This window comes from Petaurus breviceps, unplaced genomic scaffold (genome assembly GCF_028583685.1).
Source record: "Petaurus breviceps papuanus isolate PSGF00001 unplaced genomic scaffold, PetGlider_PUasm1.0 90763, whole genome shotgun sequence".
Taxonomy (NCBI): domain Eukaryota; kingdom Metazoa; phylum Chordata; class Mammalia; order Diprotodontia; family Petauridae; genus Petaurus; species Petaurus breviceps.
In genome coordinates, this window is record NW_027187340.1 from 293,675 (window position 1) to 308,803 (window position 15,129).

Genomic DNA, 15,129 nt, shown 5'->3' on the forward strand with positions numbered 1-15,129 from the left:
AATTTCTGAGTCCCTTTCCCAAAATTTGGCTAAAATATTTATCAAGTCTCTTTTTTGCTGAGGAATGTGTTTAAAAGCTTGTATCACTCCTTCTTAGTGTTTTTTTTTTCCATTTGTGTCTTAGTGTCATTGTGTCTTCTAATTCAGGGAGAGGGCTTTCATTGCCTTTTTGTGATGTGCCCCTTGGATAATATGATAAAGTCTATAACTCCCTTCCCAGAATACTGTTTTTTAATTCATAAAACAAGATGCACAGAATTATAAATGAAAGAAAGTATATTGGAATAGTTATAAAAATAATTTTAAAATAAGTTCACAAGCTTTCGGTTAAGAATCTGTTTTAAATTCTACTTTCTCTTCCACATATACAACAGGAATTTTCTCTCCATCAAGTTACTGTCCTTTTATCGTTAGTGTCTCCTTTTTCTTATATAAACCTTTTCATTGATTCTTTGTCACAAAAAAATAAATGTTCTTTGAATAAAATAAAAACACACTATTAAGATTTAATTGTTGATCACTTGAGAAAAGCTAATGAGGATGAATGAACAAACATTAATCCTGATAAGAATTTTAAGGGAGGGACTGAAAATGGTTGAGACTTTATGCATTGAAATTAATTAAATGTAAATAGTTACTAAACACATTTAGTTGCTTATACTGTTGTGTCATGTTTTTAATAATGGATTACTAATAACAGGTATGACAGTTTTGCGAGGCAATTATGACTTTCTATCTCATCCTATTCCAAGTGAGCACATCTCAGGTCCAACAGTTTTTTTTTTTTTATTCTATTTTACTATATGGTATCATCTGACAATTAGGGGGTTATCAATGTATCTGGTTTAACCCTGTGATCTTTAACCTTTTTGGGGAGTAAGAGTCCAGGGGAAGATACTATAGAAGCAGGTATTATATTATCCATCTTCTTAGGGCTTGTCAGTCTACCAGTCCAACCTGCGACTAGAGTTTGGGATTCAAGCATTTGCCATACATAGGTTCATTGATTTCTTCCTCTTCTCAAGAGTGCTGGTACCAACCTTTGTCTCTGGGGAGGCATATTAGCTGCATCTAGAATGTTATACATGCTCTGCTTTGTTGCCTGGGTTTCCATACTCTTCCATATACTGTAGATATTAAGTATCCTTGACGGACACTGAGATGTCAGAACAACAGCATTGGCATCTATTTGGATGTGGCCAACTGTGGGTAAAGAAAGCTGTGACATTAGGGTTAGGTGTCCCTTCTGTGTTTTACAGAGCTGTCCAAAGATATATTATTCTGTAATATTGTCATTTAGCAAGATTCTTATAATTGAGCTCTGTAGGCAGAAGGAGAATTGAATTCTTCCACTTCCTGAACACAGCCTTGAAAGAATTACTTCTTGCAGATTTATGTCTCTTCCATTTCTGGCCACCAGGTTAAAGAATAAGGACCATTTCATTTCATCTAGATCTAGTATCTCACCAACCACCAAGGAACCTCTGGTCTTGCCATAGTCCTGACAGGAGATGTCTCATAGAACCCTGTAATATATTAGTGGTCATCTTATTCAAGTGTAAATAAGAGTACTCGGCCTTTCCTCACTAAGGCATACTCCAAATCAGTCAATTCAGTCAACTAGCATTTACCAAGCACCTAATTTATACCAGGCACTGTGCTAAGCCTGGGGATGCAAAAATAAGGCACCAAACAAGCAAACAAACAAAAAACCCTCAGCCTCTATTCTCAAGGAGCTCACAGTCTAATGGGGAAACAACATGCAAACAATTGTATACAAACAAGATATAGACAAGACAAATTGGGAGTGACCTGAGAGGGAAGGCATTAAGATTAAGATGCACTGAATATGATACATAACCCTTGTAGGTCTATGCAAGGAGCAGGGAGGATTTCTGGACTCCAGGAGGTATAAAATGTTAGAGACTTCAAAAGCAAGTTCTATGTCATGAGCACTCAGTGACCTTTTGATTAGATAGTCTTGCAGTAGGACAACAAAGTCAGATCTTTAAGCAGAAGGTGACATCTGTCATAGATGGAGTTGTGTGTGTGTTTGTGTGTGTGTCTGTGTGTGACAGAATCATAATTAGTAGTTTTCAAAAAGTGAGTTGAAATAAGCTGAAATCAAGATGCAGCTCTGAGTTTGTTAGGTGGAAACAGGGTTAGGGGATTTCACGGAAGATTTCCTTCCAGAATGAGCATCATTAAATCTTTGTCTGGGGACATTATATATGGAATCTAAGCAAGATTTCTTATCAAAGAGACAAATACACACATGACCAACAAATGTAGATATCTATATCCTTAATTTGCTATTAGGAAACTTTTCATCAGCTTGTATGTGCTAAACAAGGTGCAAGTAATTAATAAGTAGTCTTTTAGTTGTAGAAGGACAGAAACTAGAGTCAGAACCTCTGGCTTGCATTTAGTAAAATGTTTACTTGATTGTAGAGACATTGAATTATGCTGATTTTATCCTTTATCCTCTCTGACCACATACAGTAACCTATTATTTTCCCTTTGTTCTCCTGTTTGTGAAATTAAATAATGTGATTTATAAAATCACTTCAGTCTCAGAATAGATTATTTGCAGAAAGCATCCATTTCTTTGACACCTACTGGGGATTTTGTTTAATTGCTCTTTGCAGACATTAATTAAGCCATTCGTTTTTTTTTTCTACTGTCTTATTGGCTGTATTAAATTTACTGACCCAGTCTCACCTCCCGTTAAAATTGTGGTATTTCCTTGAGCTGTCTTTTTGCTAGAAGCAGATATATACTTCTTTCACTTGGGATGCTGAAAGAGATGATGCCAAGATTCTGGAAACCATAATATAACTTGCGAAAATAATCAAGAAGAGCTAGAAGCAGGGCAACGAGGTGGCACAGTGAATTAGAGCACCAGCCCTGGAATCAGGAGGAACTGAGTTCAAATCCGTGCTCAGACACGTGACACACTTACTAGCCTTGTAGTACTGCCCTGCCCTCCCCCCTCCAAAAAGAAAAAAAAAGAGCTAGAACCAAAGAATCACAACATACAGAGGAATACTTCTGTGATGTTCTCTTTTAAGAGAAACCAAAGGGGGAATTCTTCAGGCATGATAATAGCTAGCATTTAAATAGTACTTTAAGGTTTGCAAAGCATTTCACATATTATCTCATAAGTATCTGAGGTAGGATTTGAACTCAGACCTTCCTGACTCCAAGTCCAGCATTTTAAGTATTGTATCATCTAGCTTTAAATCCTATTAAAGGATAATGCTCTATACAAAGTTTATGGGGTTGGGAACTTTCTGTGGATGCCACTTAGCTATCTAGTATAGTAAGTAGCTAGAGAGCTGTCCTCAGAGCCAGGAAGACATGATTTGCCTCTTATTGACACTGGCTTTGTGTCCCTGGGAAAGTCATTTAACGTCTCAGTGTCCTAGATCAGAGGTATCAAATATACCAGGACCCACAATACTCCTGAGTGTGACCAGAAGCAGAATGAAATGTAATTGGGAAATACTTAACAAAATAAATAAAAATATAATAAAACATAGAAAATATTACATTTTAAAACTAAGTCAATATGCAGCTTCCAGAGATCTTTACATATAATGGATTAGTGCCTCCCCAATCCACTTACCAACCCCTATTTCTCTCTGAATTTGACACTATGAGTTGCAGAAAAGGCGTTGATTTACATAAGTAGAGGGAATTTCTTCAACTATGAGTTCTCTATAACCATGGACAAATTGGATCTTCTATCAATCACAGGTCCTATCCCCAGGTTGAATTTGTTTTGGCTCCAATGTCCCAAGTTCATGTTGAGTTTGGTAGAAGTATCTCTCAAAATTAAGTCAATGGATATGTAACCCATTAGATAAAGTGAAAGAATTGAAGGGGAATTTTATTTTTGAGAGGTACAGTCACCTTTTTTTAAGGATTTTTAAATTTAAATTTCTTTTTAATTTGCTATTTTCTGTCACTTGAAAATGAGATGTTTTGTTGACATTTTAAAAGAAATCAGTTAATTTCTTTGAAAATGCCTTAATCCTATTTAAACTCCACTTGTAAAATGCTCCCTTGGAATGAGAAAAACTTTGACTTGGACACAGTCACTAGCACTTCTCTTAAATATACAGACCCACAGGCTTCCTAATGTAGCTGGGGTCCAAGAGGTTTGACCTGAGGGAACTGACAAGTTGCTGTAAGCTTGAAGCAGGAGCCAGAACAGGATTAGAAAAGAGAGTAGCTATCTAAAAGTAGATCTGAGCTTTGGGGAATAGAATCCAGTCATTTCTGGTGTCTTTCTTCTTGATCTTCTGACCTAGTACTGACCCCCATCTGAATTTCTCCTCTTGCAACCTATTTCCTACATAGCTCCAAACTGTTGGATAAAGGGGCTCTAAAGTCAACTTTCTGCTGACTCAGCCTGGTCTTTTGGTTTGCACTGGCTTCTGATCCAAATGCCATTCCTTTTCCCAGGTGGGTACTACCCGTTCTCAGCCCTGGTGCTAATCTAATCACTGACAGAACTTGGCCATGATACCATTAAGCACATATCCAGATTTCTTAGTTGTTCATAGATTTAATCTACTTGATTTAGGCTATATAGCCCTGGAGCTAGAGACAGGAAAATATGAGTTTGAATCTAACCCCAAATGCTTCTTAGCAGTATGACCCTGGGTAAGTCATTTAATTTCTTTGTTTCCTCATTTGTAAAATGGGGATAATTGTAGCACCTACCTCCCAGGGTGGTTGTGATGATGAAGTGACATAATATTTATAAAGTACTTTGCAAACCTTTAAGAAATTCATAATTCTAGCTATTATTATTGTTAATTCTGTAGGAAGTGAGTGATACCAGTAGCACTGTTACAGACATAAGCAGTTCATGTATAACTTGCTGGAGATGTGTGGTGGCAAAAGTAGGAGAAACACCAAATAAATACAAGATCATGAAAAGGATGATGTAATACCAAAGAATTCTGGAATGCAAACAGATTATCAAGTACATTCAGAGCCTGCTGCTAGGATTTTGAAGGAGAGCCTGCTTATCATTCATGCGAAGATTAGCCCTAATAATTCTATTGGTCCAAGCTTGTGCATGGTGTGTTGTGTAAATTTTCGTTCTAAGTTAGCCCATTAGAAAATGCAGAGATGCCTGCCTGAGCAACAGCGTGGCTCTCCTTCTGGAAAATACCAGTGACTTCATGTCTAAGGTGCTCAAGGACAACTCCAACTCTCGCACCCCTGAGAAAATGTTTTTTTTCTGGCATTTGTGAGTTATGTACTTTCTGAGGGTGGTAGTGCTTTTCGTGATCTTTTTCTCCTCTGGATTCTTGCTCTTCCCCCCTCCAAGTTGCTCATTCTACAAGCTGCAGGCTTTAACTTCTGAGTTGACTGTTGTGCATTTCTATGATTGTGTTGGATACTGTCTTACATCTAAATATTAAGGGTAAGGGAGCTACTAGGAAGAGTTGAAAGGTAACTTTTAAAAAATCTGATTTTCTCAGTGGTTGTTTGTTGTGAATTTGGTCCTGCTTGTTGCTTCCATATATGTTGTATTTATTGTGAACTGAATTAAGGACTTATTTAAAGTTCAACTCTTTTTTTTCTGAGAGGGCAAATAGACAAGAATCTGAATCCTCCAGTGTAGGGGGACATATTTGCCAGGTGTTTGCACACTCATTTGAGTAATGTTTAATCTGCATTTCCTCCCAAGGTTGGTTTTCTTAATAAATTGAAACAAAAATAGAGTCCTATAATGTATCCAAAATATAAATTTTGCTATTCGAATTATTGCTATACAAGATTTAACTTGCTTCAAGTTTTGCTATTCAAGTTATTGCTATCCACAGTTTAACTAGAATTTTGCAATAGTGCTGTGTAGGGCTTTTTATTTATATGGTTTAAAAACAAAAACAACAATAAAACTAGGGTCTGGAAGGGAAGATACAGGAGAAGAAGGAAAGTTGTCAGAAAGGAAATGGTACAGTGGAAAAAAAATTACTGGCTCCAGACTACCTGGGTTCAAAGCTGACCTCTGACATTTATTTTAAAGTTGCCTATGTGACCTTGGCCATACTGATTCCCAGTTTTCTCCTCTGTAAAATGAAGGGTTTGGACTAGATGACTTTTGTAGTCCCTTCCAGCTCTAAATCTATGGGTTTTTTGATCTCTTAGCATCAATTCCTGATTTTTAAAAAATGGGTACAGATCTGGTATCCAGTGTCCTCAGTTTAATCCCAGTTCCTGAATGTTTATTATAGCCATAGTTCATGAAAGGAAAATATAATACTTTTCCTTTCTACTATAAAACTCTATTTCTGGCACAATTTTTAAGAAATCTCAAGAAAAAACTACATTATTAAGCAATTTAAAAATATATTTCTAGCTCCACTCTTCACTTTCTACCTCCTTTTTTTCTTTTTCTTTTTTTTTTTTTTTACCAGTGTCCTTCTAGCTGAGAAATGAATAATTCTCCCAGGAAAGACTGAGATATTATTGCTGATTTTAGAGTTATGAAAGAGTATATTTCTGTCTTCAGAAACATTTTTCTATAGTGACTTCTTTTTCTCAGTTGTTAGATTCAATTGATTGCAAGTATAAAATATAGAGTATCATTTACTTTCAATGTATTTGCATCTTCCTTACTCCTATTTTGAGAAATTGAGGCCAAAGTACTTGTAAAATAGGCTTTATTCAGTATTGAAGAATGCAAGGTTTCATGGGTTGGGTAAATTAATCCAATGATTACATCTTTTAATCTAGATTTAGTCTTTCCTAGTATCATCTCTGCTATTTGAATGCCAGGAACTGCTGGAAGAAACCTTAAAGCGTTATCTAGTCCATTTTACTACCTATAGGGAAAACTATATTAAACTTATCCAAGGAAGATAGCTATTTATCTTCATAAAAATTACCCTAGAAGGAAACTCTAAAATCATGATATGTTCCAGCATTGCACAATTCTGATCGGCAGTTCTTTTAAAATGTCTAAACCTTTCTTATTTAAATTTTAGCCTATTCCCTGTTGTCTTGGATTCAAAGAATTACTGAAAGACACTTATAAAGGATCTCTTATGTGGTTTGAGAACTAAGTTCAATTTCTCTAAACTTTGTTCTATGATTTTTATTTTAGTCCTTTATTTTCCCCAGGTTCCCAAGCTGTATTCTAGTAATTGATCAACTTATCCTAAATATGTAGAGAGAATTTGCTCATATGTCTCTACAACATCAGTGGTATCAAATCTAATAGAAATGGGGATCATGTAACTTTACATAAGGATCCCTGAAAGTTGCATATTGACTTCATTTTAAAGTGTAATAGCATTTATGTTTTATTATAGTTTTACTTCTTTTGTTAAATATTTCCCAATTACATTTTAATTTGTTTCAGATTGGACTTGGGAATGTTAGAGATCCCATGCAGCCAACAGGTTGTGTGTTTTGATATCTCTGCTCAAACATAATTTATAAATATTAATATCCTGCTTGCTTCTTTTAATTTTTAAATACAAAAACATTATCACTCCAATTTGGTCCACTAGACCTATAGCTCTCTTCCTGATTGAAAAAATCAAAGCTGCAGGGGCTGGTAGGTGGCACAGTGAATAGAGCACTGGCCCTGGAGTCAGGAGGACCTGAATTCAAATCCGGCCTCAGACACTTAACACAAAAACTAGCCGTGTGACCTTGGGCAAGTCACTTAACCCCAATTGCCTTCCAAAAAGCAAAAAAAAACAAACAAACTCAAAACTGGTCTGTATTTTGTTGTTCTACCTTGCCTTTCACTACTAAGTAAATTACCTTGTACCATCCCTATTAACTTATCCTTTTCCTCTACAAGGTCATTTCAAATTTCAGTCCAATTCTCTCAAAGTAGTCATCACAACCCCCAATGCTAAATGTGGTATTAACGTCTTTAATGAATATGCTTTATTTTTTTCCCATCCAAGTCATTAGTATTTCTAAAGAGCTATGAGTACTTCCTTCCTGGAACTCAGCTCCTCTCTTCCATACTCAGTGGCTGTTTTTTGAGTGACTATTATAAATACTTATGTATATACATATATACATACACACATATAGAGATATATCCATACACACATATATACATATATATCCATATGTGTGTATCTTTCTCTCTTTCATCTGGAACCTTCTGGTAATGAGTCTATTCAAACTTAGCTAGGATGTTCCTCACGTGACAGTTGGTCATCAGGTTTGGTATTCAAAGCCTTTCCCTTTTGATAGTCTCATTGACATAGTCTTTGAGAATTCCAAGGGATCTCCAAACATTATATATGATGAGGACGTTAACACACATGTTCAATCTAGTAGCATTGGCTGCTGGATCTAACTTCATGGTACTTATTTTGTCCCTACTGCATTTGTAGCTGCCTTGGGCAAATCACTTCTTCTTTATGGGCTTCAGTTTCCTCATCTTGGACATCAAGGGTGTCCAAGATCCCTTCTGGCTCCAAATCCATGATCCTATGCCTCCTCTGGGCATGGAAATGAAACTAAGGAAGAGGTAATAGAGAAATCTGGGTGCAAATTTAGAAGCATTTCTGTATTAACTTTGTAAAATACCCGTTGAGTCTTTATTGACTTTCAAAGGAATGAATGCATTTTTGCTGGTTTCACTAGCCAATAACTGGCACATTATTAAGCATATAGGTGCTTCATTAATTTTTGTTGTTTGATTAGGTATGTCTGTGGATGATTGTGTGCCCATCCATTGTCAACATTTTTATCTTCTTAGTGCTGTTTTCATTTTCATTTAGGGGGAAATTGGCTTCTTTTGTTTTTGAGAATTTTAAATTAGGGCAGAAGCTCTATCCCTATCTGAACTCTGTCTCTGCCTCATTGTTTTCTAGAGGAGAGATGCAGGTGAAGGTGAAAGTTGCTTAAAGATTGTTTTTGTCTGTGCACAAGTGGGTGGGGTTTTGTGTGTGTACACATACGACTTTCTTGTGGGTTGGCTTTTAGACTAGCCAATGTTTTCTTTTTCTCATTTTAGTTTGCCAACAACAGTCCTGGCATTCTACTGTGTAATCTAATGATTTTTATCACCCATTCTGTACAGGCCCGAGTAATAGCTGAAACGTGCCTGGCAGTCTGTGAAGTGTGCAGTATGTGGAAGGCAATGTAATAATGTGGCAATGGAATCATGTCTGGCTAGGCCGTGTTTATATGCTGGGGAACAAATCCTAGGTAAGGTAGTCTTCGATGTAAAAGAACATGTTCTTCAAAGGGTAGAAATAATCAAAACTTTCCCTTTGCATTTGTCTCACGATAATATCTATGACATTTTTGTATTCTATAAATGGGATTAACAGATGGGCTTGACAAATCTCTAGAAGTTTTCTCCTCATGGGACCTAACCTCAAGTCTATTCAATTTAATTCAACAAATTGAGCTTTATTACATGTAACCCAAAATGTTCAGCCCCATCAAAGATTAAAAATTGAATCAGTCCCCTGTCCTCTTGGAACTTATAGTCTACTGGAAATACAGAAATGCTAACAGCTAAGTATAATATAGGACAATTTGCCCAGTAACCTGCATCATGGAATAAGATGCTAAGAAGATTAAATGCTAGCCCACCCCACCCCCATTACATCTTGCTACCCTTAGCACAGTTAAGCTGTGAGAGACCATCTAGTCTAAACCCACCATCTTAGGACAGTTTTGTAGTTTATGAAGTCTCTTGGATTGCTCTTTGGAATCAGGTTCATCATTGGATCTGACAAGGGTCAACCTTAGAACAGTCCCCTTAGGATGCAACTCCCTTAGGATCATAGGATTTTAGAAGGAGAGGCAATATTAGAAATGGTTTAGAGCCTTTAGTCCAACACCTCATTTTACAAATGGAGGAACTCAGGCCCAGGGAGATAGCAATTTGCCAATGCCACAAAAGTAGCAAGTACTTATTAATTAAGTATTTTTATTAATTTTTAGTTTATTATTTACATTACATATAATATATTAATATAATTGACATGTATAATATATTATTATTTATTTTTATTAATCAATCAATTAATTAATTAATTATTAAGAGCGTACTATGTTCCAGGCACCGCGTTTAGTGCTGGGGCTATAAAGAAAGGCAAAAATACGATGCCTTCCCTTCCTCTTGAGGATGCAATATGCAAATATCTATATGCAAGTTAAATATGGAAAATAATTTCAGAGGGACAGCACAGAGTGGGGAGCGGATGAAAAAGAGTGATTCAGGTCACTTACAGAAGGTGGGATTTGAGCTGCGTTTTGAAGGAAGCCAGAGAAATTAGGAGACTAAGGCAGTGTATCACAAACCATGACCGTGCCCTCCAAATATGAAGGACAGCCAATGTAAATCCACAGTTGAGATATAGTGTTTCAGGTGTCAAGAACGTTAGGAAGGCTGATGTTGCCAGATTGTTGAGTGTATGCAAGGGAATCAAGTATAAGAAATCTGGAAAGATAAAAAGAGGTCAAGTTTTATAGTTGATTCTTTAAGTAATAGGGAGTTTATTGATTGTGTGTGTGTGTGTGTTGGGTGGGGATATTGTGGTCAGACCTGCGTTTCACTTATTTTTTTCCAATTTTTAAAAACATTTTTATTTAAAGTTTTGAGTTCCAAATTCTCTCTCCCTACCTCCCCGGCCTGCATTTTAGGAAAATCACTTTGGCAGCTCAGTGAGAATGGATTGGAGTGGGGAGACCAATTAGAAGCCCATTGCAATAGTCCAGGCAATGAAGTCTGAGTGGTGCACATTAAAGCATCCCTTTTTCACTTTCTTTATTTTTCTTGCATTTTCTTGTTATAGTTTTTTGTAAACGACTAATATGGGAATGTTTTGCATGACTTCACTTGTATAATTGATATCATACTGTTTGCCTTCTCAAGAAGTAAGAAAGGGATGAGTGAGGTAGAGAATTTGGAACTCAAAGAATTTTTTTAATGTTAAAAAGAAATAAAAGTAATGAGTGTCATAAGGGTTGTGGCTATATGAATGGAGAGCGGAGAGTATATAGGGAGAGATGTTATGAAAATAGAAATGATAAGATATAGCAATAGATTGTATATGCAAGGTAAGTGTCAGTGAGGAGGCAAGGTTCCAAGACTGGATAGTTGGGAAGATTTAATAGGAAAGTTGGGAAGAAGGAAGGGCTTGGGGGACATATTGAGTTTGAGATACCTACAGGACATCCAATTTGAAGTTTTGTGACCCCAAATGATCCCAAATCAAGTGCTTTTCCCACAACCCCACTCCTGCCACAGTTATAGGGCAGCCATTCATTTTAATGTCTAAACAGTGTCATTAACTCAATCAAAAGCAAGAAATCAAAATGACTAAGTGCTTACCCAGGGCTCTAATTTGATAGTTTGGTCATAAACAATAGGAGGAAACCACACCCGAAGCTTCCTCCAAAGTTCACAATAAAGATGAACTAGGTCTAGTGGTCACTCTTGTCACTTGGAAGCAATGCACGGAAAGAAGGGGCACGTCCGGGGCTGGCTGGAACAAGAAGCCCGCGTGCTGGCCTGGGGGTAACTGATCGTCAGACCCTCACTTTCAAATGTCAGAAAGTTGTAGTGCCCCAATGTATGATGGAGGACTACTAAGCCTAAATTCAAGAGTATTTTTCCAGAAGTTAAAAAAATCCACTGTAAAGGAGTCAATATTTCATTTTTTAGCATTATAACTTTTATGTTCATCTCTTTTTCCATACTCCCGATGATTATGTGCACTCATGAAACACTTGGGCTCCCTCTGGTGGTCTCAAAGATAACTTTACATTTCAAGTCTTAAAGCTCGGGCTTAACCATTGAAAGCCATCTTTGACTAGTCTTTGGTTACAGAATCTTAGAGTTGGAGGGGGCCTCAGAGAGCTTCCAGTCTAGCCCCATACCTGGACCAAAGTGTCCTCTCCCACATTTCTGACATTCTCAGTGACCCAGCTCAGTTCCTAGCCCTGAGATCCTTGTATTCATCACACAGGATCTCATTGCAACTGCTGAGTACTTGGGCCTGGGAGAAGTGCCCCATAGCTGTGAGGAAATCTATAGCCCGATTTCTGGAAGGTCTGTCACTAAAGCCATTTTCATAAGTTTATAGACATGAATACTGAAGCTTACAGGCCAAAATGCAAGCCTTTATCACCTCATGCCTGCAGTTGTGCAATAGTGCTGGTGGGTCTCCCTGCCATGGGGGTCTCCCTGCCATGGGAGTCTCCTATGCACCACTCATGATCTGCGTCCTTCCACCTTTCCAGTTTTCTTACACATTATGCCTCCTCCCCTCTACATTCCATCCTCCCCAGGTACTCTGTGATCCAATGACACTGACCTCCTTGCTGTGCATCAAACAAAACACTCCATCTCCTCTTTGGCATTTTAACTGACTGTCCCCGTGGCTGGAATGTTCTCCATTCTTATTTTTGCATCCCAGCTTTTTTTATTATGTCCCAGATAAAATCCCACCTTCTGCAGGAAGCCTTTCCCCACTCTCTTAATTCCGGCACTTTCCTTCTGCTGATTATCTTAAATTTCTCTTGTACATAGTTTGTTTGTACATGGTTGTTTGTCTGTGGTCTTCCCCACCAAATCACGGGTTTCTTGAGGGCGGGGGCTACCTTACTTTTTTTGTACTCCCAGCCCTTAGCACCGGACCTGGCACTTTATAAATATTTATTGACTAGTTGAGTGAATAGCCTCAGGTCAACAATTTAGTTAGTGGCTGAATTGGTCCTAAAACCCAGATCTCTTGACTGTGAGCCCACGTTCAAACCAGGTAAATCTTGGACTTTTTAGGAGAGTCTAGGAATTGTGCTACAGGTCATTACACCAATGTGGCACACTGGCCAGTATGCCTGGAACAAGTAGCAGGTATAGACAGTTGGGGCAGTACATGGATATTGCCTTCAGAAGGAGAGGTAATAAAGTGCAGGACAGATAGTATGGAGGCAGGAAGCTAGCTTAGAAACCAGTGGAAGGAAAGGGAGAGGAAGCTGCCCCTGATTACATCTTAAGAACAAAGTGCTGGGAAATTTTGAAATCACTGAAATCAGCCCCAGTGGGCTTTCTTGTTACAGACTTGGATCTCAGTTTGGATTGCCCTCTTTACCTCCAGGCTTATTTATTCCCTCCAGACTTGTTCTGCTAATTACCTGACAGTCCTCTGAGCCTCAGTTTTCCCATGGGAAAATTATGAAATGAGAATGTTAATAACGTTTATGGTACCTTTCTCAGAGGGTTGCTTTGAGGATCAAACAAGACAGAGACTGTAAAGTATTTTGTAAGTCATAAAGTATTATTATCAGTGTCAGATATCATTATTGTTGTTACTAATATTTATATAATCATTATTACTACCATGCAGCTTGCTATTATTACTGATTTTTACTATTACTACTACAACTGCAACTATTATGACTATTACCACTACTACTGCTGCTGCTACTACTAGGTAGATAGGTAGTATAATGTAGGTGTGATGGATACAGTGTAGGTATAGCAATGGATAGGGTAGGTATAATGGATAAAATTCTAACTTGGAGTTAGGAAGATCTGAAATTAAATCCCGCCTCAGACACTTCCAAGTTGTGTGAGCCTAAGTAAATAAGTTAGCTTCTTAGCCTTAGTTTCCTTTTCTAGGAAAGGGAGATAATAATCTTACAAGATTGTTGTGAGGAACCAAAGGGATAAAATACATAAAGAGCTTTGAAAATCTGAAAGTTTTGTGATTGTCAACTCTTTATTGCTACTACTATTAAAGGTTGTGAAATATTTATTTCTCATAGAGTCCTATTTGTCTCTTTCCTTATACTACTCACCTCATCTCTGCTTGCTGCCTGTTTCTTTTTTCCTTGTTTCCTTCTTGAGCCCTTACAATTGGGCTTCCAGTCTGAATGGAAAAAAATGCCTCTCTTTAACGTTACTAGTGTCATTTTTGCTGGCAATTTGAGTAGCTTATTTTTCATTCTCAATTTTCTTTCATCTCTTAGAGTTTATATATTCTTATAATGACAATTATCAATACCCACCCTTCCTTCATACCTTTTTCTCACAAATTCATGTTTCCATAGCTGGCTTCTCATATGAGTTTTAGTCCTATATCTCCAGTCACCTATTGAACATATATAAATGGAAGATTTACCATCACCTGAAATTCAATATGTCTAAAACTGAACTTTTCTAATTTCCAGCTTCTCCATGTTGGCCAGCAGCACTACCATTATTTTGTGTGTTCTGGGAACATGAGACACATACATATGAAAAGAAAACTCCCAATAACAGGTGGTAAATGCTTAAACACCAATTAATTGTACCTGAAAAGAAATAGTATAGAATTCAGATAAGGAAAAGATTACTTCAGTGAAATGAGGGGATTGAATTAGATGATCCTGGGAGGGCTCTCTGACTTCTAAATCTGTGATCCTATGATTTTATGATTTCTATCTGAAGAAGTCAAGGACAGTTTCATGTGAATTGGGCCTTAGAAGATGACTCAGATGTCAAAAGTCAGGGAGGAAGTGGGAGGGCAGCTCACATTAGGGGGATGACAAGAGCAGAAGTGGGAAATTACAAATTGTTTTTCAGGGATGGTGAGAAGACTGATTTGATTAGAAGAGAGAAGTAGAGATAACATCAGAAAATTGTTGGTGTCAGATTGTGGCAAATCATGAATACTGGACCAAGCGGAGTTTGGACTTTATCTTGTGTCAAATAGGGAGCCATTGAAGGTATAATAAGTTCATTATTAAATGAACTTACATTATTAAATAAATACAAGGCACGAATTTATTGTCCCTTTCCTTGGTATTGACAAGTTTCTTTGGTTGTGATGTTGAGTTAGAACGAGTATAGTCAGTAGTGACCTCGGACAATTTTAAACTCAATTCTGACTTATTGTCTGTAGATTTGTAGTATATCTCTATCTAATACAATAGATCTCGATACCAGGATAGGTAGAGGGTAAAAGATTGAAAATAGGGAAATAGAGCAGTTAGACATCTTTTACACTAATATAAGCATGCGATGATAGGACCTTGAACTATTGTGGTAGATATAGGAAATGAAGAAAGAATGGGTAGGAGAGCTACATTGAATGGAGAAATAGATAGGATTGGTGACTGACTGAAGGA

General features: G+C 37.3%; 1 protein-coding gene across 10 annotated transcripts in view; it reads left to right on the top strand.

The window, feature by feature from the left end:
• Positions 1 to 15,129, top strand: part of RAPGEF4 (Rap guanine nucleotide exchange factor 4) — a 350,706-nt gene that overhangs the window by 189,715 nt on the left and 145,862 nt on the right. The gene's annotated exons all lie outside the window — the stretch shown is intronic.